A 17177-nucleotide genomic window follows, 5' to 3' on the forward strand; every position below is an offset into this window, starting at 1 on the left:
GAAAACCTAACCCTCCACCCATTACGCACCCAGAAATATCTCCACTTCTTAAAATTTTTTTCCTAGCACAAGAGTTCTTTTCATAACTGAAATCTTATCTGGGAACCCAATGTTAAATTATCATCCATTCACTGGTTCTATAAATATTTAATGAGGGCTTAGTAAGTTCTGGGACCTGTTCTAGCAACAGCAGGGAATGAAACATAAACCCTCGTCCTTACTAAGCTTTCATTCAAAATGGAGAAAGGTACAGCTGAGGAAGAGGGGTTGGAGGATGGAATCTCCCCCTCCCTTCAACACAGCCTCCGTGTGTTTATAGTATTCTGAGGAAAATCAAGTGCTGTCTAGAAACCCCACTTTAAAAAAACTTTCAATTAAATGTATTGGGGTGACAATGGTTAGTAAAATAGGTTTGAAGTGTACAATTCTGTAATACAGCATATTATACATTGTGTGTTATGGTGATGAAGAGTCAGTTCTCCGTCCATCACCATATATTTGGCCCACTTTACTCTGCTACCTCCTCACCTCCTCCCCTACCCTCTGGTAACCAAAACTGTGGTCTGTGTCTGAGTTTTTGTTTGTCTGTCTTGTTCATTTGTTGCTTTTAGTTTTATATCCCAATGAGTGAAATCATATGGTTCTCGACTTTTTCTGTGTGACTTATTTCACTGAGCATGATAATCTCAAGATCCATTGTTGCAAATGGCAGTACTTCGTCTTTTCTTGTGGCCAAGTACTATTCCATTGTATATATGTACATCTTTAGCTAATCATCTATCGAAGGACACTTTGGTTGTTTCCATGTCTTGGCCACTGTGAATAATGCTGCAATGAATATAAAGGTACATATATCTTTATGGATGTTTTCAATTTTGTGGGATAAATACCCAGAAGAGGCACTGCTGGGTTGTATGGTGATTCTAAATATTTGCAGGAGCGTCCATACTGTTTTCCATAGTGGTTGTATCAATTTGTATTCCCACCAGCAGTTCCTTTTTCTCTACAACCTCTCTAATGCTTGTCACTGTCTTGTTGAAATAGCCATTTTTACAGGTGTGAGGTGGTAGCTCATTGTGGTTTTGAGTTGCATTTCCCTAATAGCTAGTGAAGTCGAGCATTTCTTCATTGTATTGGCTGTTTGTATGTCTTCTTGGGAGAAATGTCTGTTCAGGTCCTTTACCCACTTTTTAATTGGATTGTAGAAACCCATTTTTGACAAAATTCTTGAAAGTACCTATCCCACAGAAACAGGCCTGTGCTTTCAAATGCAAAATATTCACCTGCCAGGCCTCCTTTTTTTAAGTTTCAGAGCTTAATCACATTTTCAACGGCATGTGTGGACTAAAGGGTTATGATTCACAGCTTTATAGTTATAACTACGTGACCCATCCTTTCTTAGATTTGACTCCAGGTGACTCTGCAGTGTTTATAAATCAGGTTTACCTTGAAGCAACACGAGTTGTCTACCACTGAGGATATGCCAAGAATGCAGTAATAGAGAGTAATGGCACCAAGATGGTGACATAGGTTATTCCTGACTTGGTTCCCCCTTACAAGAAGAACTAACAACTATCATGGACAAGACACTGAGAGAATCCTAGAACATGGGAGTGAGGGTTCAAGTAACCCCCTTCATCACAGAGGCCAAGACAGACTGCAGTAGAAGGGAACAGGGAAAGGTCACACGCTGACTTCATTGCCCTCCCCACCCCCCAGGCTGGTGCAGATAGGTGTCCCCTGAGCCTACAGTTTCTCCAGTGGGAAAAGAGCCCAGGGTTGAAGTCCAGCACGCCCAGCATTGTGGGTCACTTCATTGGAGCCGCTAGTCTGGTTTTACCCCTGGGGATTGCAGGGGAATCTGCAGGGCTCAACCACTGAGAATCTAACTCCTCAAAAAGGGGCAGAAGCTTCTAGCACTTGTCTTGGCAGACAGATGTCCTTCCCACAGAAGCCAAGCAGTGGCCAGAACCAGTGGCTTTGCTCATCTGCAGAACCAAGTCAAGGATACAGTCACATCAGGGAACTTGGTGGCATGCAAGCTATGCCTGATATGCCTCCAATGAGTTTTGCAGGCCCTGAGCCTGTTACGCCCATACCCAGGCAGAAGGGCTAAGTCATAGCCCCATCGTTTGCAGAGCATGGCTTCCTTCTCCTCCTGATCAAAAAGCATGTTTGGGAAAATTTGGGAGTTAGCCGCAGTAAGCCCTCCCACTCCCTCCCAGGCAGGAGCATGGCCTTAGGCCTATCCGACAGGGTTTGCTGGAACCTGAAAGCCACTTCATAACCAAGTAATGCTCAAGCCAAGATCATGGGAAGGCAGAGATGACTACACAGCAAGGCCAGTGACCCTGTTCAGCCAAGGAACTTGGAGCATGGATCAGCTAGAGTCAAGTGCCAAAGCGCCTTAGTGGCCTTGGAGCTGCTGCTTCTGCTATGCAGGGAAGGAAAACTATTTCATTGCTCCACTCCTTGCTGAATAATGGCCCTAGGCCCACCCACCTGAGGTACCTTACCAGAGCACCCGAGAATCTATACAGACCCTCCAACAACGATGCTTACAATAGTCTTGAAGAGTGAGTACAGCCTGCGGCTTTCGCAATATGCAGAGCCAAACAGTGGCCTCATCTGACCAGGACATTCAGTGTACATCTTACCAGATTCAGATCCCCAAACAATAAGCCATGCAGGTCCTGGGCAGCATCCTACTGCCCTGCCAAGGCAGGAGAGCGAATTCACAGCTCCACATACTGCTGAGGCCTTTGGTCAGTCCTGACCATCTAGCAAGCCTGACCAAAGAACCCAGGCAATTTCAGAGCCCTTCCTCTAGTTTCACATGGGCAGGAAACCAAGTCAGCTGTCCTACACAACTGTTCTCAGCCAGTGGCAACCCCCTTACCCTGATATCAGATCTCGAACAGTTGCCTTATCTAAAAATAGGCCTTAATAGCAGGCCCCACTTGCTCAGGGACATTATCAGCAGACACATCTAGGAAACCTAACTGAGCTGAGTAGTGAAGGACTGTCTCTGCCAAAGTGAACCTGCAAACTCTAGAAGAGGAGACGACTTGTTCAATGAATGTGCAGATACCACATAAGGAATAAGATCATGAAAAATCAGAGAAATATGACACAACCAAAGGAAACTAATAATGCACTAATAACACCCTAATGAAATGGAGCTCTATGAACTGTCAGGAAAAGAATTCAAAATAATCCTCTAAAATAATTTGATGAACAAACTGACACCTAAACAAAATAAGGAAAACAATGTATGAACAAAAGAAGAAGTTCAACAAAGAAATAGAAACCATTAAAACAAAAACATTGAAATCCTAGAGCTAGAAAATACAATAACTGAACTGAAGAATTCAACAGAGAACTTCAGAAGCAGATTCAACCATGCAAGAGAGTCAATGACGAGGAAGATGAGACTTATGGAACACAATGAGAAGAAACAATATTTATATTATGAGAAATTCAGAAGGAGAAGATAAAGAGGACAGAAAGAACATTTAAAGCAATAATCGCTGAAAAATTCCCAAACCTGAAGAGAGAAATAGACATCCAGATCCAAGAGGACTAAAAAATCCTGAAGTGGTTGAACTCAAATAGTGTTACACCGAGACACATTGTAATTAAATCATTAGACGTCAAAGACAAAGCAATAATTCTAAAAGCAGCAAGAGAGAAGTTGCACTCAAGGGAACCCTCCTAATACTATTTGTGGATTTCTCAACAGAAACTCTTCACACCAGAAGAGAATGGGATGACATAGTCAAAATATTGAAAGAAAAACCAAAAATATCATGCCCAGTGAAACTGTCCTACAGAAATGGAGGAAGACACTCCTGAACAAACAAAAGCTGAGGGAGTTCATCACCACTAGACCTGCCTTACAAAAAATGCTAAAGAGAGTTCTTAGAGTGGAAATAAAAGGACCCTAATTAATTAAATAAGGTAGTGTATAATGCACAGGTAATGGTAAATATGTAGTCAAAGTTAGTCTGTAATATGATAATGGTGGTGCTTAATTCAATTACTAATCTAGTTTAATAGTTAAAAACAAACATAGTAAAAATAATAACTACAACAATCTGTTATTAGTTACAATATAAAAAAATATAAAAATTGTAACATCAGTAACTTAAAATGTGAGGGGGAGCAGTAAAAGTATAAAGCTTAGGAATTCTATTGAAATTATTAATTTGAAATAGGGTGTCATGATTTTAAGATAGCTCATGTAACCCTCATGGTAATCACAAGAGAAAAACCTGTAGTAATTACACAAAAGCACTGATAAAGAAGTCAAAGCATACTGATACAACAGGATGACAAAACACACACAAAAAGAAAGCAGGATAAGAAACAAACAATGGATCTACAAATCAATTAAAAAACAAATTTTAAAAAGGACAATAGTAAGTCATTACTTATCAATAATTACTTTAAACATAAATGGATTCTCCAATCAAAAGACATAATGGCTGAGTGGATAAAAAATACAATGACATGCTGCCTATAAGAAACTTAACTTCATCCTTAAAAACACACACATTCAAGAAACTAATTTTGTCCTTAAAAACACACACAGACTGAGACTGAAGGGATGGAAAAAGATATTTCAGCAAATGTTAACCCCCAAAAAGTAGGGATAGCTATACTTTTATGAGACAAAATAGACTTTAAATGAAAAATGTTAAAAAAGAGACAAAGAACGTCATGATATAATGATAAAGATGTCAATGCGTCAAGAAGATGTAACAATTATAAATATTTATGTGTCCAAGTCAGAGCACCACAATATAAAAGCAAAAACTAATAGATTAAATAGCAGTTCAATAATAGTTGGGGACAATGAAACAGACATATACATAACATTTTATCTAACAACAGCAGACTATTCCACACACACTTGAGAAGAATGTGTATTTTCTAGGATAGACCATTTGTTAGATAACAAAACAAGTCTTAGCAAATTTAAAAAGAGTGAAATCATACCAAGTATCTTCTCTGACCACAATTGTATAAAACTGGAAATCAGTAAGAAGATGAAAAGTGGAAAATTCGCAAACACATAGAATTTACAGTGTTCTCCTCAACAAACAATGGACCAAAGAAGAAATTAAAAGGGAAATTAAAAAGTATCTTGAGACAAACAAAAATGGAAATACGACATAACCAAAATTTATGGGATGAGCAAAAGCGGTTCAAGAGGGAAGTTTATTAGCAATAAATGTCTACATTAAGAAGAAAAATCTCAAATAAACAACCTAATTCTATGCCCTAAGGAACTCGAAAATAAAGAACACACTGAGCCCAGTGTTTTAAGAAGGAAAATAATAAAGATTATTACAGAAATAAATGAAAAAGAGAACAGGGAAACAATAGAAAAGATTATGCAAACTAAGAGTTGGTTCGTTGAAAAGATTTTTAAAAAATTGACTAGATGAACCAAGGAAAAAAAAGAGAACACAAATCAACAAATTTATAAATGAAAAAGGAGACGTTATAAATGATACCACAGAAATATAAAAGCATCATAAGAGGCCACTATGAGCTACTATGAGCCAACAAACGTAGTTCAGTACTACCAAGAGCCATCTACAGAGTCAATGCAATCCTTAGTAGCATTTCAATGGTATTTTTGTAGTAGAAAAAACAATCCTCATATTTATATGGAATGACAGAAGACCCCAAATAGCCAAAGCAATCCTGAGAAAGAAGACTAAAGTAAGAGCATCACACTCATGATTCCTTGAAGAAGTGGAAAAATTCTTAGAAAGATACAAATGACCAAGACCAAAACCAGAAGAAATAGGAAGTCTGAACAGACCAGTTACTACTGAGATTGAATCGGTAATCAAAAATCTCCCAATGAAGTAAAGCCCAGGACCAGATGGCTTCAATGGTGAATTCTACCAAACATTTAAAGTAAAATTAATACCAGTCCTTCTTAAACTCTTACAAAAAATTGAAGAGTAGGGAACACTCCCACACTCATTTTATGAGACCAGCATTACCCTGATACCAAAGCTAGAAAAGGACACTCCCAGAAAACATTACTTGATGAATATAGGTATAACATTTCTCAATAAAATACAGCAAACCAAATTCAGCACCAAATTAAAATGATCATTTAGCATGAACAACTAGGACTTATACGTGGGATGCAAGGTTGGTCAGCATACACAAATCAATCAGTGTGATATATTACATTAATAGAATGAAAGAAAAATGACCATATGATCTCAACTGAAGCAGAAAAAGCATCTGACATAATTCAACATCGGTTCATGATGAAAACAACAAATCAGGTATGTGAGTATAAGGACGGTACTTCAACATAATAAAGGTCATATATAAGAAGCCCACAGTTAACTTCATACTCAATTATGAAAGGTTTTTTTCTCTATGATCAGGAACAAGACAAGGGTGCCCACTCATGACTCCTATTCAACAGAGTCCTGGAAGTCCTTGCCAGAACCATCTGGCAAGAAAAAGATGTAAAAGGTATGAGTTGGAAAGGAAGAAGTAAAACTGTCTCTATTTATAGATAACATGATTTTATAGTATAAAATATTCTAAAGACTCTACCACAACAAAACAAGACAAAACTTAAGGTTTAAGTAATGAATTCAGTAAAATTGCAGGAAACAAAATTAACATACAAAAATCAGTAGCACTTTAATACACTAATAACACATCTGACAAAGAAATAAATAAAACAATCTTATTTACAACAGCATCAAAAACAATAAAATAATAATAAACCTAATTAAGGAGGTGAAAGAGCTGTACTCTGAACACTACAAAAAACCTGATGAAAAACATCAAAGAACATACAAATAAATGAAAAGGTATCTCATGTTCAAGGACTGGAAGAATTAATATCGTGAAAATGTCAGTATTACCAATAGCCATCTACAGATTCAATGCAATCCTTATTAGCATTTCAATGGTATTTTTTGTAGTAGAAAAAACAATCCTCATATTTATATGGAATGACAAAAGACCCCAAACAGCCAAAGCAATCCCGAGAAAGAAGAACAAAGTGATAGCATCACTCTCATGATTCCAAGCTATATTATAAAACTATAGCAATCAAAACTATGGTACTAGCCTAATCTATTACCCCTCTGACATTGTATATAGCTGTTACAATTCCATTGACTCTGTTCCTATGCTGTACTCCACATCCTGTGACCATATATATATATATAATTATAGTTGACATTCAATATTAGTCAACTTCATTTTCAGGTGTACAGCACAGTGGTCAGGCATGGAGGGGGGTTATCACTTTGTGAGGGATGTAAATGTCTATAGTACATTGTTTTGTACACCTGAAAGTAAAACACAAACAAACAAAGAAAAAACTATGGTACTAGCATAAAAACAGAGAAATAGATTATCGTAACAAAATTGAGAGCCCAGAAATCAACCCAAGCATATATGATCAGCTAATATTTGACAAGGGAGCCAAGAATTCTCAATGGAGAAAAGACAGTCTCTTCCATAAATGGTGCTGGGAAAATTGGATCTTTACATGGAAAAGAATGAAACTGGATCCCTATGTTACACCACTCAAAAATTAGCTCAAAATGGATTAAAGACGAATGTAAGACCTGGAGCCATGAAACTCCTAGAAGAAAACAGGAAAGAAACTCTTTGACATAGTTTGGCAATGATTTTTTTGGATACGATACTGACAGCACAAGCAAGAAAATAAAAAAAAGTGGAACTAAATTAAACCAAAAACCTTCTGCATAGCAAAAGAAAACAATCAACAAAAGGAAAAAACAACCTATGGTGTGGAGAAAAATATTTGCAAAGCATATATCTGACAAGGGGTTAATATCCAAAATATATAAGTAACTTACACAACTCAACAGCGAAACCACAAATAATCCAGTTAAAATGGGGCAAAAGACCTAATAGACATTTTTCCAAAGAAGAGATATGAATAGCCAACAGGTACATGAAAAGATGCTCAACATCACTAGTCATTGGGGAAATGCAAATTAAAACTACAATGAGATATCACTTCTCTCCTGTTAGACTGGCCGTCATCAAAATGACAAGAGATAACAAATGGAGTGAGAATGTGAAGAAAAGGGAACCCTTGTGCACTAATGGTGGGATTGTAAACTGGTATGGGCACTATGGAAAACAGCTGGAGGGACCTCAAAAAATTAAAAATGAGACTACCATATGATATCGCATTTCCATGTTTGGGAATATACCCAAAGGAAATGAAAACCCTAACATGGAAAGACATCTGCGTCCCCATGTTTGCAACAGCAGTATTTATAATAGCTGAGACATGGAAACAACCCACGTGTCCATCGATAGAGACAAATGAACAAAGAAGTTGTGGACTTCTGATTAAGATGGCAAAATAGGTAAATGCTGTACTTGCCTCCTCCAATGGCCACATCAAAATTACAACTAAATTACAAAACAACCATCAATGAGAACCATCTGAAGATTAGGTGAACAGAAGTCCTGTAACTAAGGATACAAAGAAGCCACTAGGAGACTGGTAGGAGGGGCGGAGATGCGAAACAGGTAGTTCCTACACCCACACATGCAGGAAGGGATACGTGTGGGTGGGAGGGATATCTCTGCTGTGGAGCTCTCTGAGGTACGAGGGGTCCCAGACTCACACCCGGCTCCCCATCCTGGGCACCAGTGCTGGGAAGAGGTGTCCCCATAAATCTGGCTGTGAAAAGTAGAGGGATTGCATCTGTGTGAAACGAAGGGCTGCTGGAGTCCCAGGCATTCCTCTTGAGGGACCACGCATGGACCCCCTCGCTGACATTCACTCTGGACTCAGAGCAGGGGAAACTCATTCACTCTGGGTCCCGGTGCAGGGGAAGCAGGTTGAACAGAACCCGGGACATAACAGTGAGGAACTGAATTGACTAGCTTCAGGGCAGGACTGGAGGAACGGGTTAGGGCAGCTTTGTCCAGGGACAGAAGTGCTGGCAGGCACTGTTGCTCCTTTTTGAGCCTTCCCCCACCAAGCGGGCAGGGACAGAAAGACACCAAAGCTCAGCTCTCCATTAATTTGGATAACATGGTTAGCCCTGTCCTGGTGATTCCCTGAGCTCCTGCATGACTCAACACACATACTAGGCTGGAGACCCTTTCAGTAGCTTTTCCACACAAGATGCCTGTTTGGCTTATGCTGCATACTTTCCTAAAAATATCTCAAAGGTCCACAAACAGCAAACAAGCATCAGCTAGCCTCTGCATGCCCTGTACCTCTTGCTAAGTGGCCCTAAGCCCAGCACAAACAGCGACCGACCACAACTTGTGTAATAATTCCCATGAGGTGGCCCCAAACCTGGCATAAGCTATAGCCAGTGTTTGCTTGGAAAGTAGCTTCAACTAAGCAGCCAGAAACCCGGCACAAGAGGCAGCTGACCTCAGCTCACATGGTGGTGCCCACCAAAATGTCCCAAGCCTGGCACTTGGCTGGCTCCCAAGTGCCAGCTAGTCTCAGTTCACAGAAGGACCTCTCCGATGTGCCTCCAAGTCCAGCACAAGTGGCAACCAACTGTGGATCACTTTGTAGCCCCAAGCTGAGCATACACATCAGCTGACCTTGGTCCCTCCCAAGAGGCTCCAGAACCAATACACACCTGGTGGCCAGCTTCAGATCACACCACAGCACCACCCAAAGGGTGAACTGGCCTGGCATCAGAGACCCATATAAGCAACTCCTGCTCCAGGGGTTCAGCCCCCATACAACTTGTCTGCTGTAGTCACAGCCAGCCCTCATAGCCCGTCAGCCTGAGGATCAATCCCACCCACTGATGTGCCAACAGCAATCAAGGCTCAACTACAACAGGAGGGCACACACAAACCACACAATGCAGACTTCTGGAGCACCCAGCTCAGGTGAACAGGGAGACTGTGCCACTCGGCCTCACAGAACACCTGCTGGAAAAGGCCACTTTGCCAAGAATGGGAGATGTAGCAGCTCTCCCTAATACATAGGAACAAACACAGGGAGGCAGCCAAAATGGGGAGACAAAGAAATACGTTCCAAATGAGAAAACAGGACAAAACTCAAGACATTGAAGACAGAAATTGAAGAGGATACAAATAAATGCAAGGATGTGTTCATGGATAGGAAAAATTTGCATTGTTAAAATGTCCATACTACCCAAAGCAATCTACAGATTCAATGCAATCCCTATCTAAATACCAATGGCATTCTTCACAAAACTAGAATAAATAATCCTAAAATTCATATGGAACCACAAAAGACCCTGAATAGCCAAAGCAGTCTTGAGAAAGAGCAAAGTTGAAGGTATCACACTACCTGATATCAAACAATAGTACAATAATTAAAGAAATCAAAATAGCCTGACACTGCTATAAAAACATACATAGATCAATGGAACAGAATAGAGAACCCAGAAATAAACCCACGCCGATGTGTTGAATTAATCTATGACAAAGGAGGCAAGAATATACAATGGGGTAAAGATAGTCTTTTCAATAAATGGTGCTTGGAAAACTGGACAGATGAATGCAAAAGAATGAAACTGTATCACTTTTTTATACCATATACAAGAATAAACTCAAAATAGATTAAAGATTTACATGCAAGACCTGAAACTATAAAGCTCCTAGAAGAAAACATGGGCAGTAAACTCTTTGACATTGCTCTAATATATATATATGTTTCTTGGATATGTGTCCTTGGGTAAGGGAAATAAAAAATAAACAAGTGGGACTACATCAAACTGAAGAGTTATTGCACAGCAAAGGAAACCATCAACAAAACAAAAAGTTAACCTACTGAATGGGACATTTTGTCAATGATACATCTGATAAGGGGTTAGTATCGAAAATATATAAGGTATTCATACAATTTCACACCAAAAAAAAAAAAAATCAATCTGATTAAAAAATGGGCAGAGGACCTGAAGAGACATTTCTCCAAAGAGGACATTCAGATGGCCACTAGACATATGCTCAACATCACTAATTATCCGGGAAATACAAATTAAAACTACAGTGAGATATCACCTCCCACCTGTGAGAATGGCTATCATTAATAAATCAACAGTGTTGTCGAGCATGTGGAGAAAAGGAAACCTACTGCATTGTTGGTGGGATTGCAAATTGGTGCAGCCACTATGGAAAACAGTACGGAGGTTCCCCCAAAATTAAAAAATAGAACTACCGTGTGACCCAGAAATTCCACTTTTAGGTATTTATCCAAAAAAATCCAAAAAACTAATTCTAAAGATATATGCACCCCTATGTTCACTGCAGTATTATTTATAATAGCCAAGAAATGGAAGCAACCTAAGTGTCCATCGATAGACAGATGTATAAAGAAGATGCGGGACATATATACAATGGATTATCTCTCAGCTATAAAAAAGAATGAAATTTTGCCATTTGCAACAGCTGGAGGGATCAGAGGTTATTATGCTAAGTGAAATAAGTCAGACAGAGAAAGATAAATACCATATGATTTCATTTATATGTGGAATCTAAAATAAATAAGTAAATAAATGAACAAACAGAAGCAAACTCATAGATACAGAGAAGAAATAGAGTGTTGCCAGATGGAAGGGGGTTGGGATATGGGTTGAAAAGATGAAGGGATTGAGAGGTACAAATTACCAGTTATAAAAATGGGGATGTAAAGTACAGCATAAGAAATGTAGTCAGTAATATTGTCAATAACTCTGTATGATGTCAGATGGGTACTAGACTTACCAGGGTGAATCTTCATAAATGATATAAATGTCTAATCACTATATTGTATATCAACTGTAATTGAAAAAAAATTAAAAATTAAAAAAAAGAACTTGTGGTATATACATACAATGGAATATTCAGCCATGTAAAGTGAGGACTTCCTATCATTAGTGACAATATGAATGGACCTTGAGAGTATTACACTAAATAAATCAGACAGAGAAAGACAGATATGGTATGATCTCACTTGTATGTGGAATCTAATTAAGAAAAAAGTAAAACAAAACCAAACTCACAGAAAGAGAAATCAGATTTGTGGTTACCAGAGGACATGGTGGGAGTGTGTGGGGTGAGAGTAAACTGGAGGAATTTGGTTAAAAGGTATAGATGTCCCTTTATAAGACAAATAAGTACTAGGGATATAATGTACAACGTGATGACTGTAGTTACCCCTTAGTGACATACATGAAAGCTGTTGAGAGTAAATCCTAAGAGTTCTCAGCACAAAACATTATTTTTTGGCTTTTTAAAATTCAATCTGTATGAGATGATGAATGCTAACTAAATTTATTTCAGTAATCAATATATACAGAGGGTGCCAAAAAATGTATACACATTTTAAGAAGGGGAAAAAAAAACTATTAAAATTGTAGTACTCAATATATACCAATAACAAAAGATGAACATAAGTCATGTGCATACGTTTTTTTGGCACCCCTGGTATATATATATATGTTAAACCATTATGCTATACCCCTTAAATTTACTCAGTGCTGTATGTCAATTATATTTCAACAAAACTGGAGGGAAATGTGTTCATACTTGGAAATTAATTCTAAAAGTACAACCCCCAAAAGACACTCAACAGTGGAATAAATGGAGTCTGCTTAAATGACTATTTCTGAGGGAACTTCACGCTCTTTTGTAATTCAACCCTGGTATGCATTATTAAATTAGCTCGGGATTTGTCCTGTCTTGAATACTTCTTAATTACACATATTCAAATATGTTCAAGTGCATTTAAACTAAGTTTGATAATAAACTAATGTGTATTCAGTATTATATAATTCTAGTCATTGCCAGAAGCCATGATTCTGTTTTCTCCTATACGCCTGCTCCAGGTAAATCAGTGTTCTTTCCTCACCTTGAATAGCCTTTCAGGTAACTTTCAAGTAATCTGGCCGAGAGGTGAAGAGGTTAGACTTTGTAGTTTTCTCTGTGCCTCAAAGTCCTCATCTGTAAAATGGGAATAATGTCCTTTTCCTAGCATGGCTGGAAGGATAATGAGAGGCCGTGTGTAAGTTATCCCACGTACATAGTAGTATAAGGCACATAGTGAGCAGTGCATCAGACTGATTGCTATCTGGATATTCCTTTCACTGCACTGTGCTCCTTTGCCCATCAGGAATTTTCACTGTGTTCAGATGACTTATGCATCAAAAGAAGCGCCCATGTCCTATGCCAGAATGTTAGTCCTGAGGACAACTGTAAATTCCTGTGCCAGGGACCTGCCTCCAGACCGATATGGTAGATATCAGAACACTTTCTTGAATGTTGAAGGTTAAGGGCTTAAACTTCGTGTACAGAAATCTATATTGTACTTGATTACTTTTTATTGTGATTCTTTTAAATTTCTGACTCACCCGAATATTGATAACGGGTTCTGCGTATGGGTAGGGAGAGTGAGTAGCTAATTTTAACAGCTATGTATTTTGTGCATAATTGTCATATTCCCAGAGAGTTCTCGTTACTTCCAGGAGGCTTTATTTTCCCCTAAAGTCACCTCAATCCCACCCCCTTGGTTTTGCCTAATTTCTCCCACTTCCATTGTTGTGGACCCACCACCACTTTGGAATTTAATACCAGTTTCCTTTGTGTGTGTATAATGAGCTTTTATTTTCTTTTGAAGGAGCCATTTGCCTATATTTGTGCTAAGTTTAGTAGTTTTCCACTTTAAGAAGTTAACTGAGTTAGATAATATTTGACCGTTCTTATGGATGTGGCCAGGACACATCAAAAACACTTCATCAATGGATTTCACATTTTTGTTGCTTTTTAAAATACCTTGAGTCAGTCTTGAAGTTCTCTTTCTCAAGGGTTAGGCCATGAATGTGTTTTGGAACAGATTTGGGGAATTGGATTCTGAATCTGACTTTGGATGCAGAATTTCAGTGTGAGAACCAGAACCTTTAGGAAAAAATTACAGTAATTGAAATGTTTCAACTTCATAATAGAATGTTTGGATGCGTTACATGAGGGAAAAAAAGAGCAGCTTAATAATTTGGTGTGTGTGGCCTTTTTTCCCCCAAAGGCCAGAGAAAACAAATGACTCTGAACTCACTGTGTTCAGTAGTTCTTAATCCTTAATAGAGAGGCTGTGGGAATTAGACATTAAAAGAATTTAGCAAAAACATCTAGAAAACAATTTATGTTCAAACAAAATTTTCACTGAAGCACAATTGACTCTTTGTCCAAACTGCTGATGCAATTGGATACAAAGTCACTACGGATAAAATTTTCCAGCTTTTTAAGTTTCGGAATGTGGGTGGGTGACACTTCCTATTTCCAACCCCCACCCTTTGCCAGATCTTAAACTGACATTAATAACAGCCACATGAAATTGCTCTACATAAATTCTTCCTATGGATTGAAAAAGTTCCCACAGTGAAAAGTTATGCTACCTTCTGTTTCACAAATCTGAGTTAAATTCTTAAAGGAGGGGAAATTACATTCTATTACTTTCTTTTTATATTCAAAAGCTGGAAAGTTACAGCTTTACCTGTCATGTAACATTTTAAATCAGGCATTTCAATATAAGGAAGACGTCTTTAAAAAACTGACTTGTTAAAAAATATCAGAGAACACAGAATTGAGTTAGAAAAGAGTATCATGGGAATCATAAGGGTAATATTTATCTCCCATGTATTTTTATTAAACCTAGTACAAATACAAACTTTTTGGAATATCCATGTATTAGGAAGTGTAAATATGAAAAATGGATTCATTACTGTCTGGTCATACTACTTTCAAGGCAATGATCAATTAACAGAAGTCAGTTAAAGAGTTAAAGAAACAATTTAGAAGCAAAACTTTACGTGTCTAATTTTATGTCCTTCATTCAGTATTTCTCTATGAAGTATTCTGTATTTCTGTCAGTTTGTTACAATCAATTAAATCTAGGTGATGCATGACCATGGGTGCTCGGCCAGTGCTTCTCAAACCATATGTGATGAAAATCCAGTTTTTTTTCCAATTTCTTTCAGACTAATACATTAGTAAGATAGAGTAAAAATGGTGTGGCAGTATAAAATTGTTATAAAAGTTTCTAAATGCTTACTCTCACTTTCTGTATATATCAGAGACCAGGAACAAACAGTTCTCAGTTTCACACGTGTCCACAGACTGCTCTTAGAGGAGTATTCAATTCTAAAATTTTCATAATACAAAGCTTAAAAATGTACTAAAATATATATACAGGGAATGATCAAGTGTCGGCTGCATGTCTTATGAGATGCATCAGCCTAGAAGGAACTTGACTGTGCTTTCACGTGTCTTTAGCATATAGTAAGTTGTATAAATCTCCTAGAGAAATATCAAAATGTGCCTCCCATGTGCGCTTAATGTCAATGTACTTTTTTGATTCCTGTTCTTTTGCCAGCCCTGTGGCTACTACTGCAGCTTCCTGTGTGTTTAATGTATCAAATTCTCCCTCTTCTGGTTTCTCCATCTCACGCTGTCCCATTTATTTATGCTTTCCCACAATTGGGAGGAAATAGCATTTTCAGTCACTTGGAGGAGAGTTTATTTTGTGTGGCAGTACCTCTAGGATCTGGCATGCTCGAGAAGTGGAAAATATTTCCTTTGATGTTCTCAAGATGGTGGTGTGTGGGGTTCCAAGGCAGAGGCCAGCAGGGCGCGCACTTACATTAGTACAGCATTTTGGAGGCAGGCCTGTGGCCATTTTCACCCTTGCAAGGCTAATCCCAGGCGACTTTGTTCAGAGCCAGTCTTTCTTAGCAGATGTTAGAACTTCACCTCTTTCGGATGCTCTTGGAAATTGATTTTAATGTTCTGCTAAAGCAGAGGAATCATCCCAATACTGACAGCAGGCAGTGATAAAGATACACTTTCAGCAGCTAAGAGGAAAACCAAATCCCCAAAAGTGGCCACTCCAGCCTGCAGCCTAGAGAAACGAGTTGACAGCCTATGTGAAGAGAATGTCCAAACCAATGTGCCTGCTGGGGCCGAACCGAGCGGCCATGTGGAGTGACGGTAACAAACCAACTACAAGCTGCTTGGGAATTATGAGGACCAACTGTTCACACAGAAGGGAAAGGAACCAAATAAAATACTCCAAAAGGAAAGGGAAATTGGGGAAACATGCTACAGGAAGGCCTACGGGCCACAACACGAAAGAATGAAATCCCTGGGTTTGTGTCTGTGGACCTTGGATGTGTTCTGCTTTCAGACCCTCCAGCCATGCAGTGGGAACTGCTTCCGCCCAAAGAGACACCTGAGATGACAAGGCTTGTGAAGCAGCTTCCTTTCCAAGGGCTGCTTGGGCCTTCTGGGATTTCTCCCGGGAATTGGCAGGAGAGAAGGGACAAACGAGCACTACTGTCCCCATGGTGGGAGGAATGGGGGAGACCCTGTGGAAGTTTGAAGATGAGCCATTGTTGAAGTCTGCACACAAAATCTTCCTTTATAAATCAGTAAGTACACACCCACAACCACACCTACAGAGCCCTGCCTGGTGTGTGGCCTGTGTGTAGCATGTTTGTGCCAGCTTGGAGGGTCTTATACAATGATACCTTCAGTCCTGGCTCTCAGCCCCAGGTCTGCCTGGGTATACAAACATAATTTCAACTTTGTGCTTGGCTTTTTGACTTATGGTGCTTTTGCCCAGATGTTTATTTTTAATGTTTATTAAATCAAAACCAATACATTTTTATAGAAATACAGATTCCCCAGCTCTACCCTAATGACTGAAAACATTTCTGGGGGAAGGTTCATGTAATCTGTATTTCCTGAAATCTTCCCAAATGGTTCTGTTGCATCAGGGCTAGAAGCCCAGTCTCTGGAACCATCCGACCAGACCACAGTTAAATGTTCATTTCTAATTTAACTCTTTTCTATAATTCTAAATTCAAGTCTAACTCCATCTTTTAAATACTATTTAAGACTCTAGGTAGGGGATGCATTGTAATTTTCTTTGTTTTGGAAAATCCACTCCTCAAAATGTAAATAAAAAGGGAAAAATAAGGGCTCTGAATGGGGCAATCGTGAGGAAAACCCACTTTAAGCTTCTGTCAAGCTTTAAAAACATCTACTATCTGTATATCAGTTGCAAGATAGTACAAAACCAGTAACAGATTCCTTCAGGATTTGTATAAGGCAGTGGTTTGAAGAATAGATTTGCAGCTTGTACACCATACTTGGAAGCA

The sequence above is a fragment of the Rhinolophus sinicus genome, chromosome 15 (genome assembly GCF_057876585.1).
Source record: "Rhinolophus sinicus isolate RSI-liver-muscle chromosome 15, RSI-T2T, whole genome shotgun sequence".
In the NCBI taxonomy this organism is placed as follows: domain Eukaryota; kingdom Metazoa; phylum Chordata; class Mammalia; order Chiroptera; family Rhinolophidae; genus Rhinolophus; species Rhinolophus sinicus.